This window comes from Acomys minous (genome assembly GCF_964271855.1).
Source record: "Acomys minous genome assembly, chromosome: 5".
Lineage (NCBI taxonomy): Eukaryota > Metazoa > Chordata > Mammalia > Rodentia > Muridae > Acomys > Acomys minous.
Genome location: NC_140494.1, coordinates 44,738,501 through 44,763,893, shown reverse-complemented (window position 1 = coordinate 44,763,893; position 25,393 = coordinate 44,738,501). Strand labels below are relative to the sequence as shown.

The 25,393-nt window shown below is 37.7% G+C and overlaps 1 long non-coding RNA gene across 1 annotated transcript; it reads left to right on the top strand.

The window, feature by feature from the left end:
* Positions 1–3,821: 3,821 nt before the first annotated feature.
* On the top strand, positions 3,822–25,102 carry LOC311598554. Its single transcript, XR_014779568.1, has 3 exons — positions 3,822–4,000; positions 17,481–17,552; positions 24,901–25,102. It is a non-coding gene; the product is annotated as an uncharacterized lncRNA (long non-coding RNA).
* The last annotated feature ends 291 nt before the right edge of the window (positions 25,103–25,393 follow it).

Sequence of the window (25,393 nt, the reverse complement as noted above, 5' to 3'; positions counted from 1 at the left end):
GCTCAAGGTGATCACATTTTGTCTCTTTACTTATCATGGGTTATTACTAGTATCTACTGGTGTGAGCACATTTAGATGGGTTTCTAGCAGCAAAGGCTAGATCCTCTTACTCTTTATTGTACCTCCAACATCCAGTGGCCAGCCCATAGGAGCTGCCTGGGTAAATTTTATTGAATTCAAATATGAATGAAAGGAAATAACACTCTCATTTACAGTATGATGAGAACCACTGGGATGCGACTGTCCTTCAGGAGCTCAGACATTAACTGCCCATGGGCAAAGAATAGTGCACTGAGAAGAGGTGAACCAACTCATTATCAGAGTTATGTACTATTAAATTAAACTAAGAAATATACTTAAGGGCTTATTGAGCAAAGTCTCAAGACAAAACAGTTACTGGTGATGAGAGCCATCATACTTCCTCCAAATACTGTGTGGATTGTCTCTTTCTGAGGATGTGCAAATTCGTACACACATACAAACACCCAGTCACATATTCACAAAGCAATACACTGCACACATACACACATGCACACACACATAGGAACACATACACATCCAATCTGCCTTTGTATAGCCTATGGCCAAGGTTGACAATTCCAAGTGCAAACATCCGATCAAACTGTAGAATACGTTGTTTTCAGTAGTTAAATCTGCCCCAGGATTGTGTGTAGCAGGACAAATAGCTCCTTGGAAGCTTCTGGTAACAGCTGCTTTAACCTGGCTGGCCTGGTGTGATGACCTTTGGCTTTTCTGACTCCAAAATTCTACTAGAAAGCACAATTACAAACTTGTTACTTCCTAGAACTTCAGTCATCTGTTCCTTCCTGGAAAAAAATGCTGAGCAGAACTGCTAGCTTTCCTCTTTGAAGTGCATGGTTTTTATTCAGTGAAACGGCAATGCTTTATAAACTCCTAACAAATAGGGTATGATTTAATAAACTCCACTCTTTCAAAAGAACATGAGAAATCTGAGCAATTGGCCCAAACTGCATAACTGCTAACCTTGATTTATTGGTAACAAAAGCAATTACATATTCATGGCGCTATAACCACTATCTAGACACAGTATCAATATTTATTAAAGCATTTTCCAGGGAGAAGTGAGCTATTTTTCTAGCAAATCACAATCCTACATCATTTTGATTAACAAATAGCATTTTATAGAGACTATATGTGTATAACTCAGTCTTTGAATTCTCATCAAACTTTTTTAATTCTTGACTGAATTGTTGTGAACTGGTCTAGGAACACATGCAATCCTGGCTGGTTGTCTTGGTTCATTGCTGCTTACTGTGCTTTTGGAATAGAATGATAGTTTGAAAATGTTGGAAAGTCTGACCATGAAATGAATATAGTGTTTCAGTATTCTATTCTATTTATATGTCTATTTTTCTTCATCTTATTTTCCTAAAGCCATCTTCTCAAGTAGGACTCAGAAAGAGAACAGCCCAATATTTTCCCCAGGTAATGGTGTTTATACATGTGGGCTGTATTCAGTCATACCTCACATTTACAAAGCATATTATTTTAATATTCACTGCCCAGCAAATCCATTTGACCCAAAGCAATGATCGCAGATCTGCTAGACTTTGTAACGGGGACATATCCATTCCACAGTACATAAAAACACTCTGGGTTCAGCAATGACTTTTGCTTCTCAATTATAATTAATATTGCACAAGTTCTGTTGCCAGTTTTTCCTCAGCTCATTTTTTCCTTTATAATTTCTTTTAAATCTTATTTCTTTCCCACAAATTATGAGGCAAACTGGCTGCACTGAGGCAATCTTCAGTACCAAATAAATCAAGTGTTTCATAAAACTGTACAGTTTCTTGCTGATGGCATTTCAAGAAGAAAGTTATTAAATCATCACTCACTTAGTATGAGTTTTAGGATAGTCAATTACATCTTACTATACACTTGTCTATTCGGGCCAGAGTGTAGAAGTTTAGACATTGTATAGAAGATCTAGGCTGGATGATAATGACCTTCAAGGTGGAATTGTCTGCTGTTGCTAATGATTAAATCGTTGAGTAGATAACATCCAGGAATGCCTAGTTTCCTTAGCTGCACGTTCCCAGAGCTTGGTGCCATGACAGTAAAGGGAAGATTCTCGGCACTCAGAGAAGACAGGTAGAGTAGCCTCACTTAAAATATCATGGAGTAGAACTCCTTTTCCCATTTCTGCCTTCTCACAGCTCACATTATAGAAACAGGAGGCTGCAACATGCTGTAGGTTCAATGAGGTAGAGCAATGCTTCCTCATTGGAGAGGAGAAAAGAGGCACCCTATGTAACTGAAAAAAAAAAAAAGATGGCCCTTTTCTGAGGCAAACGGGCTGATCCTTTGCTTTCTTGTAAGTGGCATGGTTGGGTGGAGTTCCTATACTGGGGTGTCACAGGCTGTGACACTAGAACACTGATTCCTTCCCAAGGAGCAGGACCCGGTTCATAAAAGTACAGAAGTTGAGTATGTGAAACTGAATGTTCTGCCAAGTATGGTGACGCACACCTTTAAACCAAGCACTCAGGAAGCAGAGGTGGGAGGATTTCTGTGAGCATGAAACCAGCCTGGTCTACATAGCAAACTCCAGGACAGACAGCTTAAAGAGGTCCTGTCTAAAAACACAAGCAAACAAACAAACAACAAAAAAGTTAAAAGACAGAAGAAATTGGCTATGGTTTTTTTTCTCTGAATTTCAGCTATATCGCCAAATGTGATTATGGAGAGAAATCAACCCTCTCAGAATCAAACCTTCAGGCTATTTATCTTCCAGAACCCTAATGAGCAGAGCACTGCCTGCACCGAGTGGTGGCTTGCTGAATGGCATGTGTTATGTGGGAAGGCCGAGAAAGATAAAAAATTTCTCAGTATCATGTCATATGGTTATCATGAACATCTGCATAATTATGTTGTAAATCACAAGCTTAAACACTACATATTACAATCTACATAAACATCCAGGACAATAGGTCCAGCTTATTGGAAGACTACAAGCAAAGCATGCGGACCCCAAGTAGTGGTCTTACTTAGGAGCTAGTAACTAAAATTCTCCCATCAGAAATTGATTTTGCATTAATTATTGTCCTCTTCTTCTATATATTTATTTTTATGAATACAGACAGATATATAAAAATCATTAACAAATGAGGGTAAAATTTTCAGCTATCTCTGGATGGGGAGACCTGGTGGCACTCAGAGGAAGGATAGCAGGCTACCAAGAAGAGACTTGATACCCTATGATCATATACAGGGGGAGGAAGTCCTCCACAGGTACAGTCATAGGGGAGGGGAGTAAGGGGAAAATGGGAGGGAGGGAGGGAGGAATGGGAAGATACAAGGGATGAGATAACAATTGAGATGTAATATGAATAAGTTAATAAAATATATTATTAAAAATATAAAAATTTCAACTATCAGAACAATTAAGGGAGATATGAAATTTAGAAGTTGTGCAGAAGAATGAGAAGATTTCAAACAAATGACTTTATTTAAAAAAAAAAAAACCTTGGATCATGGCATCACAGCTCATCTTAGCATTACCACTTTTTGTTTCTAAGCAGAGTTTCTTACTTTATCATTTGCATGGAGAACTCTCGAAGGCACTGCCTTGTGTGCAGTAGCACATCTCCAAACATGCTTACTGAGGACTCCTGCTGTAGTGTTCCTTACAGACTTGCGGGGTAGAAAGCTGTATAATCAATTTCTCCCATAGATGGCGCTCTTGTTCAAGAACACGCTTCCCTGAAAGGGTAGAGGTGCCCAGAGCTAACTGAAAGGAATCAGAGCTGCTAGCTCAACAGTCCCTAAATCAACTGCAAACCACCCAGTGCTTCTGTTCCTTTCTGAGTCATTAGGAGCTGAACAGCACTGGGGAGCTCTGCTTGGAGATGTTGCCTTGACGTTCTATAGGTTGGCTAGACAAGGTGATATCGAGTGGTAGACGTTCTGGCTTCCAGGACAGCTCGCATCCACAGAGGATACCAGAAGACCCGGGGTGAGCACCCACGTTTGCAGAGCATCCGCCCATGCAGCAGACAACTCGCATGCTTTCAGTATTGCAATAGTGCTCCTTGTTACCCTCTGCATTTTGTTTTAAAATTTGTTCTCATTGTTTTATGCGGTTTGTGATACACACCTCATTTCTCTCTGCTTGTAGCCATAATGTTGCCGTTGTTTAGCTTATTTAACAGACGTTTCTTGTATTTTTTTAGGTCAAGGAGTCAACATTAACTTAGGAAGTAGAGTTGGGGATCCTCCACATAGCCCTTGAATAAGAGGTATATCTACCTCCAATAAAATAAATGCCTTAATATCTTTTTTATTTTATTTTTGTTTTCTTTTTTCTTTCTTATTAATTTATTCAGATGACATCTCAGTTTTTATCTCCTTGCTAGTCCCTTCCCATTCCTCCCTCTCTCCTTCTTTCACCCTATTCCCCTCCCCCTACATATTGTCACAGCCCATTAAGTCCTTATTCTTTCTCTGAGTGCTACCAGGCCTCCTCTCCAGGGGGAAGTGGTCAAATATGGGGCACCAGAGTTCATGTCAGAGTCAGTCCCTGTTTTCCACACAACTATGGATAATGTCCTGTCCCTTGGCTAGATCTGAGTAGCAGTTCAATATTTACTACATGTATTATCCTTTTGGTTGTTGCAGTAGTTTGAGCAGACCCCCCTGGGTCCAGATCTGCCCATCATTATGCTCTTCTTGTAGGATTCTAGGACCCTCTGGATCTTTCTATTTCTGCATTCTCCCATACTCCTCTCACCTAGCTCCAAATAGGAGATCCCCACATCCAAGCCAATCCCCTGTAAGTGAAGATATTCAGAGAACATCCCTATTGGGCTAATATCCAATTATAAGTGAGTATATACCATGTGAGTCTTTCTGAGTCTGGGTTAATTCACTCAGGATGATCATTTCTAGTTCCACCCATTTGCCCATATATTTCAGGATTTCCTTGTTTTTAATAGCTGAGTAGTATTCCACAGTGTAAATGTAGGACAATTTCTTTATCCATTCTTCAACTGAGGGACATTTAGGTTGTTTCCAGGTTTTGGCTATTATGAATAAGGCTGCTATTAACATGGTTGAGCATATGTCCTTGTTGTGTGGTGGAACAACTTTTGGGTATAGTCCAGGGAGTGGAATAGCTGGGCCTTGAGGAAGCCCTATTCCCAGTTTTCTGAGAAAGTGCCAGATAGATTTCAAAAGTAGTTGTACAAGTTTGCACCCCCACCAGCGATGAAAGAGTGTTCCTCTTTCTCCACATCCTCACCAGCATGTGGTGTCACTTGAATTTTTGATCTTGGACATTCTGATGGGTATAAGATGGAATCTCAGAGTCATTTATGATTTGAATTTATCTGATGACTAAGGATGTTGAACATTTCTTTAAGTATTTCTCAGCCATTTGATATTCCTCTGTTGAGAATTCTCTGTTTAGTTCTAAGCCCCATTTCTCAATTGGGTTATTTGGTTTGGTGGTGATTAATTTCTTGAGCTCTTCATATATTTTGGATATTAGACCTTTGTCAGATGAAGGGTTGGTGATGATCTTTTCCCAGTCTGTAGGCTGTCACTTTGTTCTGTTGACAGTGTCTCCTGCCTTACAGAAGCTTCTCAGCCTCATGAGGTCCCATTTATTAATTGTTGACCTTAAGGCCTGGGCTGTTGGTGTTCTGTTCAGGAAGTTGTCTCCTACGCCAATGAGTCCCAGGCTCTTCCCTACTTTTTCTTCTAATGGCTTTAGTGTCTCTGGTTTTATGTTGAGGTCTTTAATCCACTTGGGCTTGAGTTTTATGCCTGGTGATAAATATGGGCCCACTTGCATTTCTCCACATGTAGACATCCAGTTAGACCAGCACCATTTGTTGAAGATGCAATCCTTTTTCCATTGAATAGATTTGACTTCTTTGTCAAAAATCAAGTGTCCATATTGTGTGGATTTATTTCTGGGTCTTTGATTCAATTCCATTGATCAACCAGTCTATTGCTATGCCAGTACCATGCTGTTTTAATTACTGTTATTCTATAGGGAACTGCAGCTGTGCTGTTACTGACCATTACTTGTTTTTCTCTGCAGTTGAAACATTGCTTGTTTTTCTCTGCAGTTGAAACATTGTGCTCCACTGGTTGCCTTCATTTTCCTTGTTTTGAGTCTCATTATTTGGCCCTTGGTTTGCTCCCTCTTGGGGAATTTCCACAGTGCTGCTTGATTACTGGTTCCTCCCCTATATAACCAGCCCTGTTACTCCCAATAAATGGCATTCTCTTAGCAAGAATGAACCACTGTTGTGTCTTTTCAATCCGCAGACCCTCGCCATAGCCTAGACTGGCAGCGGGGGCTCTGCATTGCTCCATAGTACAGCTTGAGATCAGGTATGGAGATTCCCTGGGAGGATCTTTTATTGTACAGGATTGTTTTAGTTATTCTGGGTTTTTTGTTTTTCCATATGAAGTTGAGAATTGATCTTTCAATATCTTTAAAACCTTGTGTAGGTATTTTGATAGGGATTGCATTGAATCCGTAAATTGCTTTAGGTAAGGTGGTCCTTTTTACTATGCTAATTCTACTGATCCACGAACAAGGGACATCTTTCCATCTTCTGATCTCATCTTCAATCTCATTTTTCAGAGATTTGAACATCTTTTTTCCAAAAAAAGTCTTTCACTTTCTTGATTAGAGTTACTCCTAGATATTTTATATTGCTTGTGGCTATTGTGAAGGGTGTAGTTCCCTTAATTTCTTCTGTTGTACTATTGTCATTTGTATATCGGAAGGCCTCTGACTTTTCTGAGTTAATTTTGTATCCAGCCATTTTGCTGAAGTTGCTTATCAGCTGTAGGAGTTCTCTGGTGGAATTTGGGCGGTCATTTATGTACACATATCATCTGCAAATAGGGATAATTTGACTTCCTCTTTTCCCATTTGGATCCCTGTGATTTCCTTTTTTTTTTTTTTTTTTTTTGTCTTATTCCTCTAGTTAGAACTTCTAGAACTATATGGAAGAGATATGGATAAAGTAGGCAGCCATGCCTAGTCCCTGATTTTAGAGGAATTTCTTTGAGTATCTCTCAATTTAATTTTATTTTGGCTATTGGCTTGCTGTATATAGCCTTTATTAGGTTTAGGTATGTGCTTTGTATCCCCGATCTCTCCAAAACTTTAAACATGAATGGGTGTAGGATTTTATCAAATGCTTTTTCTGCATCTAAGGAGATGATCATGTGGTTTTTGTCTTTCACATTGTTTATATTGCGGATTGCATTGATGGATTTCTATATATTAAACCATCCTTGCAAGGCTGGAATGAAGCCTACCTAGTCTTGGTGAATGATATCTTTGATGTATTCTTATATTCTGTTTGCGAGTATTTTATTGAGTATTTTTGCGTCAATGTTCATAAGAGAAATTGGTCTGAAATTCTAATTTTTTTCTTGGGTCTTTGTGAGGTTTAGGTATAAAAGTGACTGTGGCCTTGTAGAATGAATTCAATAATGTTCCATCCATTTCTATCTTTTGAAGTAATTTGAAGAGTATTGGTATTAACTTTTCTTTGAAGGTCTTGTAGAATTCTGTGCTAAAACCGTCTGGCCCTGGGCTTTTTTTGGTTGGGAGACTATTAATGACTACTTCTATTTCTCTAGGGGAAATAGGACTATCTACTTTGTTTATCCAATCTTGATTCAATTTTGGCAAGTGTAATCAATCCAGAAAATTTTCCCTTTCCCTTAGATTTTCAAATTTTGTGGCATATATGCTTTTGAAGTAGAGCCTTATGATTCTTTGTATTTCTTCAGTGTCTGTTGTTATGTCTTCCTTTTCATTTCTGATTTTATTGATTTGGATATGGTCTCTCTGCCTTTTAGTTAGCTTGGCTAATGGTTTGCTTATATTGTTGGTTTTCTCAAAGAACCAGCTCCTGGTTTTGTTGATTTGTTGAATTGTTCTCTTTGTTTCTAATTTATTGATTTCAGCCTTGAGTTTGATTATTTCCAGACATCTACTCCTCTTGGGTGTTTTTGCTTCATTTTTTTCTAGGGCTTCCAGGTGTGTCATTCAGTTGCTTATATGGGATGTTTCCAATTTCTTTATAAAGGCACTTAATGCTATGAATTTTCTTCTTAGCACTGCTTTCAATGTGTCCCACAAACTAAGGTATGTTGTTTCTTCATTTTCATTAAATTTCAGGAAGTCTTTAATTTCTTTCTTTATTTCTTCCTTGACCCAGGTGTCATTAAGTACAGAGCTGTTTAGTTTCCATGGGTGTGTAGGCTTTTTGTTATTTCTGTTGTTGACCATGGTGATCTGATAAGATACAAGGTATTATTTCAATCTTCTTGTATCTGTTGAGGTATGCTTTGTGACCTACTATGTAATCAATTTTGGAGAAGGTTTCATGGGGTACTAAGAAGTGTTTGGGTGAAAAGTTCTGTAAATATCTCTTAGAGCCATTTGGTTTATGGGGTTCGATAGTGTCATTATTTCTTGGTTTAGTTTCTGTTTCAATGACCTATCCTTCGGTGAAAATTAGGTGTTGAAGTCTCGCACTATTTATTTATTTTTATTTTTTTAAGTCTCCCACTATTAATGTGTGGGGAATTGATGTGTGGTTTAAACTTTGTTAATAGTTCTTTTACAAATGTGGGTGGCCTTGTATTGGAATCATAGATATTCAGAATTGTGATGTCATCTTGGTGGACTTTACCTTTGATGAGTATGAAGTGTCCTTCCTTGTCCCTTTTGATTAATTTTGGTTGAAAGTCTATTTTATTGGATATTAATATGGCTACACCAGCTTGCTTCTTGTGCTGGTTTGCTTGGAATATCTTTTTCCAGCCTTTTACCCTGAAGTAATGTTTATCCTTGTGGCTGAGATGTGTTTCTTGAATGCAAAAGAGTGTTGGATCATGTTTATGCATCCGTTCAGTCAGTCTGTGTCTTTTTATTGGAGAATTTAGTCCATTGATGTTGAGAGATATTAATTACCACTGACTGTTAAGTCCCTTGATTTTGATGTTGGTTGTAGTAGAGAGTTTGTGTGGTTGCATTTTTACGATGGTGTAGTAACATATTTCCCATGTAATTTTGGTTGTAGCTTCTCTGTTTAGGGTGGAGTTTTCCTTCTAGTAACTTCTGTAAAGCCGTATTTGCAGATAGGTTGTTGTTGAATTTGCTTTTGTCATGAAATATCATGTTTTCTCCCTTAATGGTTCTTGATAGTTTCTCTGGGTATAGTAATCTGGCCAGGCAACTGTGTTCTCTTAGGGTTTGCAGGACCTCTACCTAGGCCTTTCTGGCTTTTATAGTTGAGAATTCGGGTGTAATTCTGATAGGTTTGCCATTATATGTTATGGCCCTTTTCCCTTGCTGCTTTTAATATTCTTTGTTCTGTATATTTTGTGTTTTGATTATTATCTGGTAGAAGTTTTTCTTTTCTGGTCTATTCTATTTGGTGTTCTGTAGGCCTCTTGTATATTTACAAACATCTTCTTTAACTTGGTGAAATTTTCGTCTATGATTTTGTTGAAAATATTTTCTGGGCCTTGGAGGTGGGTGTCTTCTCTTTCCTCAATGCCTATTATCCTCAGGTTTTATCTTTTCATGGTGTCCTTGATTTCTTGAATGTTTTGTGGTAGGAATTTTTCAGATTTAGCCCTTTCTTTGATGGTTGCTTCAAGATCTATGATTGTATATTCTAGTCCCAAGATTCATTCCTCCATCTCTTAGATTCTGTTAGAAAAGCTCACCTCTGTGTTACTTCTTTCATCTCTAAGCGCTCTGATTATCAGTTTTCTTCTGTCTGTGCCTTTATCATTGTTTCCATTTTCCTCTTCAGATCTTGAACTGTTTTATTGATTTACTTAATCTGATTGTTTGTATATTCCTGAGTCTCTTCCAGTGCCTCTTTATAGGACAGCAGCAGGCAGAAGTGAGTTTAGTGCACCGAAGAGCCTGCTTGAGGTCAAGGGTGCTATTTGGAGTCATACTTTTATATCCTTGAGTGACTTTTTGCATTCTAAGGTCTCCTGAAACCACTGTTCTGGGATAGAGGTTCTCAATCTAGGTCATGCTTGTCACTGTCACTTGAGAGAGCTTAACAATAGTGAGGAAGGAGGCTGGACATTTAACTTAACATTTAAGCATGCTTGCTTCTCTTGCAGAGGATCTGGTATTGGCTTCCAGTACCCACATGGTGGCTTACTACCATGTCTAACTCCAGTCTCACAGGCTCCAATACCTTTCTCTGACAGGCACCAGGTACACATACAGCATGCTCATATAAAATGCAAGTAAGAAAGAGATGTTCACCAACAAAGGAATGGATAGAAAATATGTGAACACAAAGGGGTGTTTTTTTAGTGTTAAAAAGAGTGAAGTTGTAGTATTTGTAGAAAAAAGCACCTTTAGATAATTACTTTAAGCTAATTAAGCCAGTTTCAGAAAGACAAATATCACATTTTCTCCATTTTATGGACCTCACCTTTTATGTTGTTACATAGATTAATGTATGCATACATTGCATGAAAGTGGAAGCAAAATGTCTAGGGAAACTAAAGGGATTCACTGAGGGTAGTGGGGGTGAGAAGGGTAGATATAAGATCATATGGAAAGAATATACTCAAAGCACCTTATATACTTTTATGAAAAATATCCTTATTGACCCCTGTCATATGCACAATGAATATACACCAGCTACAATATGAAAATGAATGTAGAGGAAATAATGCTGCTGATCCTTTCCCTAGAGAGTCAGATTTTATTCGAAGTAGAATCTTTCCTGTGGACATGTATTCAATTATTCATCTGTGTTTCTCAATTCTTCCTATATGTTGAAATAATCTGTGGACTCAGTATCTTGATGCCTGAGCCCCATCTCAGACCACAAACCTCTGCAGTAGTTCTGACAGCTCCCCTATTTGAAAGTTTCTCAGGGTCCGAACATAAGCAAGCATATGTGGCCCACTGGTGGGAACAGTCAACACCAGCAGTCACAAAGAGACTAAGAAAAATAAACTCAGCATCTCAAACATCTCCTAACATCTCCTGTTTGCCAGTGTTGTCTGAGAAAATGGGATGAGTAAATATCCAGTCTTTTTCATCATTCAGAATCTTGCAGTTTTAAGAGGATAGATTGCTTTAACAGGACTAGCATGTTGAACAAATTAATACTGAGAAGCAAGAGACACAGGTTTTGGTTCATGTATCCAAATTTATAACTTGCATGACCTTGGAAACAGTTTATTCCTTTCAACAGGTTCTTACCAGTTGAAGGTGGATTGGAGACATTGTCCTCATGTAGTCTTTGTCCCTTATAATTTCTTTATCCTTGGAATAGCTTTGTAGTGTCCATTATATATATTCTGTATTCGTTCCTATTCTGCCATCTGGATCTATTGATAAACCCATTCCCATATTTCATAAAGGTCTCCCCGCAGCATATGCCCTGTTCTCTACTATGCCTTCTAGAGTCTTCAGAGACAATTGATGTGTCAAAAAACCTTAGAAGGGACAGGCCAGTGACAAAATATTATAAAATAACCTTCCCTTTCCATAGTGAATTATTGTGAGGAAAAATATACAGAAAGTCTATTTTCACATAGAAACTGGAAAGCTGGTGGGACTTCTCTGAGGTGACTTTCAACTCACCCCCAAAGTGAGCAGCTGCTTGATCTGCATGGGATCTGCCTCATCTAGTGGCTACCTTTCTACTTCAGAGAAAGAATGAAGCCTCTTTCTTTAGCCTGGGAGCTTTTTGCATTGAAAGGCATAAAAAAGTTAAAATTCCAAGATTTTACTCCTTTAAACACAGTAATTAATTTTCACAGAATTAAAAAAAAATAAGTAAATAGGCTCCAAGATGTTCTGTGAAGATAACGTTTTCATACCCCCCACCTTATATACAGCTAACTGTAGTGACTTTCTTCTAAACTAATGGAAAACAGGCCAGCATGCTCATCTAAGTGTGTACATAACATCCTGGTTCATGTAGAGACACAGGAAAATATCATGGACGTTTTCCAAAATGTTAAAATACAAACTCCACATGATCCAGCATCCCACCTCTGAGAGCATGTGCAAAGGAAATGAAATCAGAAGATCAAAGGGATCTCCGAACTTCGATGCTTATTGGGATATTATTCATTCTATCCAAGATATGCGAACAACCAAAGTCACCTTTGATGAGGTTAAAGAAATCTCTTTTCTGTCTCTTCCTCTTTCTGACCCATCTCTTTCTCATACATACTCTCACATACATAGAGGGGTCATATTTCTCAAAGATGGAAATCTTTCTGTTGTGACCACACATATGAAAAGGGGAAGAACATATGCAATGTGAAATAACCCAGATACACACAGACAAGTGCTGCAGAATATCATGCATATTTGGAATCTAAAGTAGTCAAGCTCACAGAATCAGGGTAGCATTAGAGTTAGCTATATCTGAGGTGGGGGATAAAGTTCAAGGAGTATGAAGTGCTTATTACACTAGATAAAGAACAGTCTGAATCTTGTGTTAAGCTACTATATAAATAAAATTAATTTGTATACCTGAAATGTGATAAGAGGACAGATTGTAAGTGCCTTCACACACACACACACACACACACACACACACACACACACACACACCTCTAAGGAAAAGAGGGGCACATGCAATGATTGTTATTTCAGTTGAGTTTACTATGGTGATATTTTACAATGTATATGTATTTAAATATGTTAAGTAGTACGTCACACACACACACACACACACACACACACACACACACACAATGATGCTGGAGATGCAAACATTCTAATATTGACCTACACTCCAATCCACAATTATAATGTGTTAATTATAACCTAATAAAGACAGGCAGGGACTGGTGATGGGAGCATCTGGATCTCTAAATTGCAGTGAAAGGGAGTGTAGTTCACACAAAGATGTCTGAGGGCACCAAAGCATTTAGTAATTATAACACTAGTTATAATTACACCATGGCTATCACTAAGGCACCCTCTGTGCAATGGATTGTACCTTTTGTTCTACACAGATGTGCTTTTATCCTCATAAATACAAGCATGAAGATTGGTCAGGCCAGATTCATAATATTAGGATTATTTTAGATGCTGAGACAACTATGAAGCGACAGGAGATAAATTCCCATCCCCCTCTTTTTCTTATTTTATATTTTGCAACCTATGAGGTTTTGCACATAAGAGAATGGTGTATATGCACAGATATGTGCATGGTATGCACACACCTGTACACAGAAGCCAGAGGAGAGGAGGCATTAGGTGTCCTGCTCTATCCCTTTGTTCTTTATTCTTTTGAGACAAGGTCTCTTCCTGAACCTGAGGCTTGCCATTTTGTCTTGGATAGCCAGCAATCAACTTGTCTGTTCACCTCCCTAAGCCATCAGTACTGGAATTGCAGACTCACCCATGCCTGGCTTTTTTTTTAAGATCATAATAAAATACATTATTTTCTTCTCCCTTTTCTCACCTCAATCCTCCTGCCCCATGTAGGCCTTTTGTTCTCATAGCTTCTTTTCCCAAAATGCATAGTATCTCAACACACGGATGTATGCATGTGTGTGTGCACACACACACACACACACACACACACACACACACACACACACACACATCCTGCTCAGTCTGTCCAATATTATTCATATGTAGAGCTGGCAATTTGGTATTGAAAAACCCATTGGTATGCTCTTCCTTGGCTTTTTATATCAGAGCTAAAAATCTGAATTCCATTTCTTGTGCTTGCACACTGCTCTATTGCACTAAGCCATTTCTCCAGATGCAAACATACATGAGATTTTAAGAAGAAAGACAAGATAAACCAAACATCAGGGGGGAAAAAAAGTAAGAAGAAAGGAAGGAAGGAAGGAAGGAAGGAAGGAAGGAAGGAAGAGAAAATGAAAAAAAAAAAGAAGCCCTGGAAACAGAGGGATATGCAACAAGGAGAAAGAAAGGTAAGTAAAGGAGACCTGGTAGCACTCAGAGGAAGGACAGCAGGTTACCAAGAAGAGACTTGATACCCTATGAGCATATACAAGGGGAGGAAATCCCCCTCAGGAATAGTCATAGGGGAGGGGAATAAGGGGAAAATGGGAGGAAGGGAAGAATGGGAGGATACAAGGGATGGGATAACCATTGAGATGTAACAAGAATAAATTAATAAAAAAATAAATTAAAAAATCCTCAAAAAGAAAAACACCTACAAAATTTGAACTGTCAGAGACATAAATATCTTTTTGAAGCAAGTACAGTGGGGAATGTATTTAAGTTAATAAATTTGTTAATAATTACAAAATCATAAATTATTTCCTTAAATCAGCAAGTTGTATGCAACTGTGACTTTGGTCAGGAAGTTGCACTCTATCAAAGTCCTCAATTCCTCATGAGATAACATGAAGTTTAAATGTCCTATTTATGGAAAAGACACTGAGTAGGTCTTTTTTCCATATGTAAGTTCATTTTTGATGAGCATATTTGCATTTTTGTGAGGTACAATGTTTTGTTTCAGTTTATGTGTTTTTTTGGGTCATGGTCAATTTGTTATAATATCCTTTAATTTGAATCATTTCTCTTTGATAAGTATACTCAAACTCTTTTCTTCTCACTATGGTCAAAATGTCAATTACACCCACTTTGCTGTTCAGAGGGTTCCAGATATTATCCTCTTAATCAATGGCATGTGGCCATGAGTAACCTCTTCCCACTGCAGCTTGTATTCTCTCTCATCTCTGCCAACCACTATGGCACTCTACTCCTATGAGGTCCACTGGTTTTGATTCCACTCAGGAGGTCTACCCTGCCATGTTTGTCCTCATATACCTGACTTCATGTCATCTAGTGTCATTCAGTTCTACACAGATTGTTGGGAATGACAGCATTCTATGTTTTCTATGGCTAAATAGCATTCCACTGTACCTAAATGTAACATTTTATTTATCCAATTGTCTGTTGATGGATATATCCTGGCCATTGTGAATGATGATGCATTAAACATGAAATCATAATGAAACAATTTCATTTATTTGGGATATATACCCAACAGTGAGGTTTCTGGGTCATATGGAATTTCAGTTTGCAGTTCTTTGGGAAACCCCACACTATTCTCCAGAACAGAATAACTGATATACATTCTTCAATAGTCAAAAGTCATCCTGAGAAAAACAGCAAATCTTATCTACATAAAAATATATGACAAATCTAAAGTCGTCAATTCTGCCATTTTCAAAACACACGCAGAACAAAAGAAGACAATAGAGAACCCAGAGGCAGCCCTGTATACTTAAAGTTGACAAGCATTTTAGCTAAAGGATCTAAGAAGAAAATGAAGAAAGGACAATCTTCTGCAAATAATACTGGGAAGCTTCATATGCAGACACATGACCTAGACCCCTTCATCTTTTATGAGTTATAACAATAATTGAGTCTCATATCCCAAACCATGGGACTTCTAGAAGAAAATGTAGAAGATAAGCTTCAGAGCATTGTATTCAGAGCACTGGTCCAATGACCCAGAATGATTGAAATACAAAATAACAATAGAATTCTTAGAACTATATTTAACTCAAAAAGATTTTGAAATCAAAGGAAATAACTGAGCAAAGAAGCCAGGTAATAAGAGGGCACATTTGTAAATTATACATATGACAAGAGGAAAAAAATAGAAAAAAATAAGGGATTAAAAATAATCAAATAACTAAAATTTAAAACACAAGGTCTGAATAGACATTTTCTTTTTTTTTTTCATTACGATAAGATTTATTATTGACATCTATAGTAGTATTTACTCTATCGGACATTTTTAAAGCAAGTGAAAATTTGTGGTCAGGTGAGCCAATCATGTAGTAGCATTTCAATGCTGATGTCATTATTATGTTTACAAACTAATTTTAAAAATAAAATCCACACTAAAATATGTAGATATTCACGTTAATCTGAAACAGATATGATTATTTCTCTTATCTCCTTAGTGTGGCTTTAGGTGAGTCAGCTTTCCTCGGGTTCTAATTTTCCAATATTACATTTTCAAATAATTTCAGGGTTACCTACAGAAAAGATATAAGAACAGTGAAAAGACATCCAGTAACTCTCATATTGCCAGAATTTGCTTTACTCTTTCTTATGAATAGACATTTTCAAAAGAAGATATACACATGGTTTCTGATCAATGGAAAAAGATAAATAATGATAAGAAGTAAGGAAATGTGAGTCAAAACCACAGTGGTGCACTCTGGTGAGAATGGTTAGTGTCAAAAGAAAAAAAATCTTAACAACTGCTAGAGAGTATTTGGAGAAGGAACACATTGTACTGTTGCTGGGACTGTAAAGTTCTCCTGATGGTCAGCTGACCACATGTTCCATAGATCACATCCTTGAGATCACATCCTTGTCTACCAGTACTTCAAGTAGCTATCTGAGGGCGGACAATTAACAACAGAGTCCAGGGCAGGCCAAGCCATACAAAGCAGTGCGAAATGCTAGTGACTGCACATTGCTGTAGCCCAGGTTAACTCATGGTGAGAAGATGTTAGGGACCTATAGAAGGAAACTTTGAGATCCCCGTTGGCCCTTCAATTAAAAGAGTGCCAGGGCCGTACTTCTCTTTAGTTACTCCTTAGCAGTATTCTATAGCCTTATTGGAGAAGTTAAAATACAAATATGATGATATGTATGAATTTCATGTTATTATCAGTCTGCCTCTTGGCATCAATCTAAGTGTTGCTCTTTGGCTCTATCCACCCAAGAGAGCGAAGGACTGAATGAAAAGGCAAAATGGCAGACAAGAAACTAATTGCTACATTTCCTCCTTGCAAAAGCTCTAGGCCATCCCCTTGCTTACTTTGGTTCAAAGGATGTTGGAAGAAAAATTTAGAAATATTTAAGAGTTAAATTTGGATCTGGGCCTGTACCTTAGCATTATCTTGTCTAATGGATTCTCTCACATCCAGTGATATATGAGAGCCTTACTAATGTTCCCAAAGGTCACCATGATTTATAGTAGCCCAATGAAGATATCTAACTGTGATGCTCCAATGATTGTGTGAGATAAAATTCATTCAAAATTCTATATATATTCAAACAGACTAAGGTCAAATCTTCTCTAAGTCTGTGGCTTCATTTCCATGAGAAATTTATTAAATCAATATTATGACTTTTTAAAAAAGGTTTACATATGCCCCATATCCACAGATATCTCAGTCTTATAGTCATAGTGTGTAGGGGACTGCTTGAAGCAGACATTATTTAACTTTGACATTTTAAGGCATGGAAAATTTAAATTTTATACTCAAGTTTTTTAAACTGATGAACAATATTTAATTTATTTTCTTGTACATAAATTACATATAATTTTGAGCTATTATGTGATATTCCCATGTAATGGTTATATAAGAGTCAAATATTGGACTAAACATATCGATCTACTCCAACATTTATCACTTCTTTCTTATAACAGGTCAGGAAGAGGACACTTCCTTGGAGCCCAATCTACAGGCACTTTCATATTGGCCTTCCTGTCTCCTGGATTGTGAGTATTAACTGTTTGCTATTTTGTTATACTATTCTAAGTTATGGTAATGTTATCACCCATTTAAGAGAATATTGTACTTCATAAATACAGAGGCCCACAGCCAGACATTGGGTACACACAGAGAAACCTCCAACAGCTCTAATAGGATGTCTCCAGAGAATCTCTCCCTGATAGTTCAGGGAGAGGCAGGAGGAGTGTAGGAGACAAAGGGGATGGAGGGGATCAGAAGAACAAAGCCCTTTAAATCACCTAGCAAAACTCACAATGCACTCACAGAGACTGAAGGGGCAAGCACAGGGCCTGCGTGCAATCTGCACTGTGTCCTCTGTGTATATATTATAGCTTCTAGTTTTGTATTTTTATGAGACCCCTGAGTGTCTGGATGAGTGGGTTTCTGATGTTTTTTTTTTCTCTTAGGGCTCTTTTTGTTCTGTTGGTTTGTGTTGTCCAACTTTGATGTAACGTTTTTGTATCTTATATTTTATTTTGCTAAGTTTTTAAAAGGAATTTCTGAAGTTAAAAAAGTAAACTTGGTAATATACTAAAGTTCAAATAAAAAAGACAATATTGTTTCACATAATTTATTTATTTAAACAATATTGTCACTATTTCTCATTTCATTATGGATTTACTTTTTCGGTGCTACATTTTGTCCTATAGAAATATCCATTTATTTGATCATTTCTTATTATTTTCACTTTTACCTTGTTACTTTTTTTCCCCTTATTATAAACAATGGTATGTCTAACATCCTCAAATGCTCATACACCTTCAGAGAGCTGTTCACCTATTCTCAGAAGGGGATTCCTACATTAAATATATAAATACTTTAGGGCTCTCACCAATGAATCTCTTCCAGGAGACTTGTGTCGCCTGTCCTTCTGGGCCCTGCCCTTCTGTCTCATGCCCTTCTTCTGCCTCTTCTTCTACTCTAAGTTGTTTGCTCTCAGATTCACAATTACAGAATCAAAATAAAAAAGAGTTCATTCTGTTTTGCTGTTAGTAAGCATTTTCTAATTAGTTGTTAATTATCACTCAATATAATAATAATGATAATTTGCATTTTTACTGTGTTGAATATCATCTAGTGTGGTCTAATGCTGGAAGCTATTGGATGACAGAAGAGGGGAGCACTGCCTGTGTCTTATCCTTCACAAGGACCCCAAATCACGCAACATTGTTGTCTGTCTTATGTTTGGTTCTTTTTTCTTTTTTCTATTAATTTATTCATGTTACATCTCAATGTTTATCCTTTGTATCCTCCCATTCTCCCTTCCTCCCATTTTCCCCTTACTCCCCTCCCCTATGACTGTGACTGAGGGGGACTTCCTCTCCCTGTATATGTTTGGTTCTTTATGCTCTTTTATACTTTTTTTTCTTGCCATCCTGGCCACTATAACTGAATATAATTTAAGTGTGCTTCTCCCAGTACCACAACCAAAAGAAGGAAAAGAAAAGGTTCATGTATTAGAGGCTGGAGTAACAATGGGAACTAAGAGATCATTTAAGAAAAATTTAATTAAATATTGAGTCAATGACTACGTAAAAATGCTCAGCATCCCTGGCCATTAAGGAAATGAAAGTTAAACCTATGTTGAGAGTCTATCTTATCCCAGTCACAGTGGCTTTCATCAAGACAGAGGACAACAGATGTTGTAATGCATCTAGGAGAAGAGACGCCCTCATTCATTGCTGGTGGGAGTGAGAGCTAGGACAGCCATCATGGAAAGCAGTGTGGAGGTTTCTCAGAAATAAAGAAAAACAAAAGGAAACGAGACATTCAATACATTCCATGGTGCTTCTCAGCCTACCACAAAGGAAACGAGAGTAAGGAAAGTGAGGGACTAAAACCCTGAGTATCTGGCAAAGTGAGTAAGTGTCTCTTTACCAATGATTGTCTTACATAAGAATAATTTAAGCTTTTTAATAGAAAAGAAGATCTGCAGAATGAACTTTTAAAAATAATCCAAGTATGTTTCATCTATAAGAAATCCACTCCCCCACTAAAAAGATAAAAATTGAAAAGGAAAGGAGAAGACAGTATTAAGACCAAATAAGCAAACAGGAGAGGGTAAAAATAGTCATTAAATTTTCAAAGTTTACAGGACACAAAAGATATTATACTAGCTGGTCACAGTGGCACACACCTGTAATCCTAGCACTCTGGGAGGCAGCAGCAATCAGACCTCTGAGTTTGAGACCAGTGTGGTCTACAAAGAGTCCAGGACAGCCAAGGCTACAAAGAGAAACTTGTCTGAAAAAAAAAACCAAAATAAAAAGATTTAAATGTTAACAAACATCAATAAAACAAGAAGATAAAATACTTAAAGCCTTTATATACATTGATGAGAGACTTTCACAACATATTAATCATAAACTAATAAAATCAAGAGAAATAGATAATTCTATAATAACAGCTGGAGGAATTAATATCCAACTGTTACTTACAGAGCAACCAGACAGGAAAGGACTGGGGAAAAAAGAAGAGATCAAATTCACCATAAAACATCTAAGAGAGAGAGAGAGAGAGAGAGAGAGAACCTTTACAACAGTAAGAACATACTTATTCTCAAATGTACTTCGACTATTTCTTAAGAAACTTGAACCATGTAGATTGTGGATGGGAACGGTAAGTGGTATAGCTGCTGCGGAAAGCAGGATGATGGATAGTAAAAAAATAAATAAATAAAATGAAATTTACTATGGGGTCCAACAATTTCACTGCTGAAAAAAAAAAACCAGACAGAACTGAAAGTAGAGTCTTAATGAGATCTGTACACGCCCATGTTTATAGCAGCATTATCCATAATAGCTAAAACATGGAAGCAACCCAAATGTCCATCAATGCGTGAATGAACAACCAAACTGTAGCATATATCTACAATGGAGTATTATTCAGCCTTATGATGGAATACAATGCTTAGCTGTGCTATACCATGGAACAACTTTAAGGAATCTATGATATGTGAAACAAGCCAGCTACAAAATGACAAATACTATATAATTTCTTTTATATGAGGTACTTAGAGTAGTCAAAAATCATAAACCTAGAAAGTAGAATGGTGGCTGCCAGGGTCTGGAAAGAGGGGAAATGGAGAGCTATTGTTTAATGGGTATAGAATTTCAGCTTTGCGAGATGGAATGAGTTCTGCAGATGGATGGTGGTGCGGCTTTCACAGGAATACGGATGAACTTAATGCCGCAGAACCGTACACTTAAAGATCACCAGGATGGTAAATTTTATACTATGTGTATTTCAGCACATTTTTATTATAAAACAAAATCAGTAGTAAATTATCCACTAGTGGCCTTCCTTCAAAAGATAATCCTATCCTTTTTTAGTGTCTATACCAAGGTAACCAAGAGCTGAAACCACAGAGCATATTGTGTACCACATCACAGCCCAGTTTACTTAATCAGAAAAATGTCCACAGAGCCATCAGTGGGAATACACTCTTCTAGAAGTGAAATGTGTCATTTGAGCCTTCTCTTGGGTCTTCTCTTCAGTCTGTTCTGAGCCATTCTTGTCTTGCATAGCTAATTTCCAAGCTACAACAGAGGCCTAATTACACTCTCCCAACTGGGCAACTTCTGTGGAATTGGATGAAGTTGAGAAAAGAATGTCAGCGAACACATTAATTCTTGAAAATCTCCAAAACTAAATGAGCTGTAAAAGACCACATGCATGTCTTCCTTGGTTTCCAAACCACAAGAGATGCACTGGGAATGATTATTCTAAGCTTCTGCAATACATGAAATCTAAGGTATTTCCAAGGAATAATGAATTCATGGTGAAAAAATAATCCCACATATTTGCTGACTTATCCTAGGTGGGTATGTTTTTCCATCTCCAAAAATCAGAATGTCATGGACATTCATAGTAAGAAAGGAAACACAGGAGGTGTGTTTACAGTATTGGCAAATACAAATGTTACAGCTCTGAGAGCAGGGAGTATTTTGACAGTATCTCAGTTTGGGCATAGGGTTTGTTATTAAAGGCATTAGACACAAAGACTAACCTTCTCTTATGAATCCCCTACTAGTCTACCACATGGGGATTTTTTTCCCTTTCTCTTTTTCTCTTAGTCTATCTACTGTTGACAAGAGAGAGACAAAAATCAAATTAAAGTTGGGTGGTGGTGGCACATGCCTTTAATCCCAGCACTTGGGAGGCAGAGGCACACAGATCTCTACAAATTCAAGGCAGCCTGGTCTACAGAGTAAGTTCCAGGACACCCAGCGTTACACACAGAGAAACCATGTATTGAAAACACAAAACAAACAAATAAACAAAAATCAAATTTAAAAAGACTATGTGAAAAGCTGTCTACCCAAAAGTTAGGTTGTGTAATATTATGTTCTATTATATTAATTAATTTTATTTATTGGGGGAGAATGTGCATTCCACAAGGTATGTATGGAGGTCAGAAAACAATTTGTCAAACTCAGTTTTCTTCTTCTTCCATGTGTCCAGGGACCCTTGTGTCACTAAGCTTGGTGGCAGGCTCCTTTGCTCACCGGGCTATCTTATTGAACCTCACTATGGTCCAATTTTCGATTCAAAGAATCTATTTCTGAAATCAGATTCCTTGACTAGGATTTTCGTGTACTGGTTTCAATTTCCTATAAAAAGCAGGATGTTTTAGGCAATTAGGAGAGTGTATTTGTTTGTGCCGATGAAACAAATACGTGTGATAAATCAATTTAGGAAGGACTAGGAATTATTTTGTCTCAGAGCTTTGGTGATAAGACTGTAGTTGTTTGTCGCTATCACTCTGGGCCCATGGCAGAGAAGGACAGTATGGGAGAAGACAGGGTAGAACTGGTCTGTTTGTTTCATGACACTCTGTGCAGAAAAAAAAATTGTAGGAAACTATGCCACTTTATCCCTTAAAAAGCATGCTCCCAGTGACCTGGCTTCCTTCCATCAGGCCCACCCACCTAAGGGACCAGCATTTATAGTAGCTAATTATAATTTCCCTACCAAGGTTGCTAAAGAAGTATTTAACACACAAAACTTTGAGGGACATTTAAGAGCCAAACATGAGTGGATTGCCTGAGCAAAAGCCACCATAGAGAGAAGAACAAAGTAGGAGCCTAAAAGATTCAGTAGCACTGAGGTCAGTTTGCAATGGACTCACCCACAGCTTCAGTGAAACTCTGGGAAGCATTCATTGGATCATCCAGTGGATGATAACAAACTGACAACCTGAGCGATCTTAAAGTAAAAGACAAAGAAGGCTTGAACCAAGACTCATGTTATAGAATCATGATAATATAAAGCCACACAATAAAGACAGCAAGACATTGATGAAAACACAAAAGTCAATGGGGTTCAGAATCAATGACGTCCTGGTAAATAAAGAAAACAACTCACAGCCCAGTTATCTGTATCTAAAAACTGCTTTCCAAGAAAAGAAAGCAAATCCCCTAATATTACAGAAGTAGTCGACATGAAGGCAAGAACAGGCAACCTACGATGAGCCTGGAGCAGCCTGCAGTCTAGAAAGTGAGAAGGGATGAAACAAACGTGAGAGCCCTTCAAAGCTCGTGAGTCAGTGGGCTTCTAACATCCAAATCATGGGAAAGTTCATGATACTGCATTATATATAATAACTGGGAGAAATAACAATAGGATCAATGAGTTAATGGCATAGAAGTAATCAAGTAGATAAAAGACAGAGAGAGGGAGAGAGAGAGAGAGACAGACAGAGAGGGGGCAGAGAGATAGATAGATAGATAGAGATAGAGATAGAGAGAGAGAGAGAGAGAGAGAGAGAGAGAGAGAGAGAGAGAGAGAAGCTCTTAAAATTCATGAATATTGAGAAGATAACTTTCCCCAACGAAAGGGAGAGCTACACTTTTATGTGGATATAAAGACAATACTTGCAATGTAGCTATGGACACCATTACAAAAAAACCGTAAGTGATGACAATGCAGAGTTGTGGAGCCCAGTCTCAAAGGATATATCTACAAAACAACTGCTGTGCCCGAGCCTATATATATATGCAATTAAAGAAAAAGAAGGCCATGAGCTTGAAAAAGTTCAAGGTAGAGAGTATATAGGGTGGTTTGGAGAGAGGACATGGAAGAGAATGATATATTATAATCTGAAAAAAAACAAAAAATATTTAAGCAAATGAATTTAACTTAAAAACAAAACAAAAATTCATGACTATAAGAAACACAATAGAAATACAAATTCACCATTAGGATATCACAGCAGTATCTCTATTGCAGGAAAAATTTACTAATGAATATACACTTAAACACGCAAAAGTTGGAAGAGAAACCCAACATTTACAAAGTGAAAACATCTCCCTTAAAATAGCTATTGAAAGGAAAACAGCACCTTCTACATAGAAAGACCTGGGAAAAGTAGTCTGGTTTGCTTGCTTGTTTGTGAACAGGATTTCTCTGTGTGGCCCTGGCTGTTCTGGAACTCACTTTGTAGACCACACTGCCCTCAAACTCACAGAGATCTGTCTACCTCCGTCTCCTAAGTGCTGGATTAAAATCATGCACCACCACTGCCCGAATGCAGTATGTTTTTAATTTCTAATTTTTGAGATTATATTATCATCACATTATGTGTACCTTCCATTTTCTCCTGCCAGACCCTCATATGTACTCGATCCACCACCTTGCTTTCTTTCAGATTAATGGCCTCTTTTTTCATTAATTGTTCCATGCATATGTGTGTGTATATATATATATATATGTATACATATATATATACACACACACACACATACACACACACATATGTATGTATGTATTCCTAAATACATAAGTACAGTGTGCCGAATCTATAATGTGAGTTTATACATGTTTTCAGGTCTTACTGTTGGATGCTGGATAATCAATCAGTGTGATCAGCCCTTGAGAAGACTATTTGTCCCACGTTCAGCGTTCCTTAGTTGCCTGTAGGCCTTTCTATAGGGTTGATATCCCATGGGTTTTCCCTCATCCATTTTAGCAGCATAAACTCTAACTACATTCTAAATAATTGTCCTATACTCATAGATTAGTGTAATCCTCACCCCTCAGGTGTGATATCTCACACTAAGGTCCTCCTGAAGCCTGCCATGTGAAGGCCTTAACTATGTCATTCACATGCCAAACGTGCAACTATTAAGTCTCCTGGTTAAAAAAAAAAGCATTAGGAAAATCCAAATTGTAGAATAGACTTCAAAATAGTTATCCAGTGTTCTTCCAAAGTGTCAGTTCCTGGTAGATAAGGGCAGACTGAGGAGATCTGCTGAGTCTGAGGTGCAGGTAAATAAGAACAGTACACATAATAATGATGGTGGCTTCCTTGCTAAATTCCCTTCTGCTCTGTAGAACTGATGAAAGGAGAAGTTCCATGGAGGATGCTGTGACCACTCATCAGTTTTAGGATGTATTAAGATGTGTGAACAGATGTGAACAAATTAATACTACAGAAGCTGCTAACTCACAATGCAACCCCGACAGCCAGTACCACATCGGCCTTTCTATACATGCTCATGCATAGAAATCTGCCTCCTGTTTCATACAAATCTGTGGTGCTTATTCTTACAGGTATGTTTTCTCTCCTTTCCCCCTCACTCTTATGCCTCTGCATTATGTTCATATATCATACAAAATTGAAGTATATTTTTAAAAGGAATATTTGTCTTTTACTTTTCAATATTCATTTGTGTGTGCGCATGTGTGTGCAAGTGTGTTTGTGTGTGTGCGTGTGTGTGCAAGTGCTTGAAAGTATGTTTGTGTGGCTCAATACCATGGTGCATGTGGAGAAGCCAGAGTTCAACTTGCAGGAATTGGTTCTCTCCTTTCAATATGTGGGTCCTGG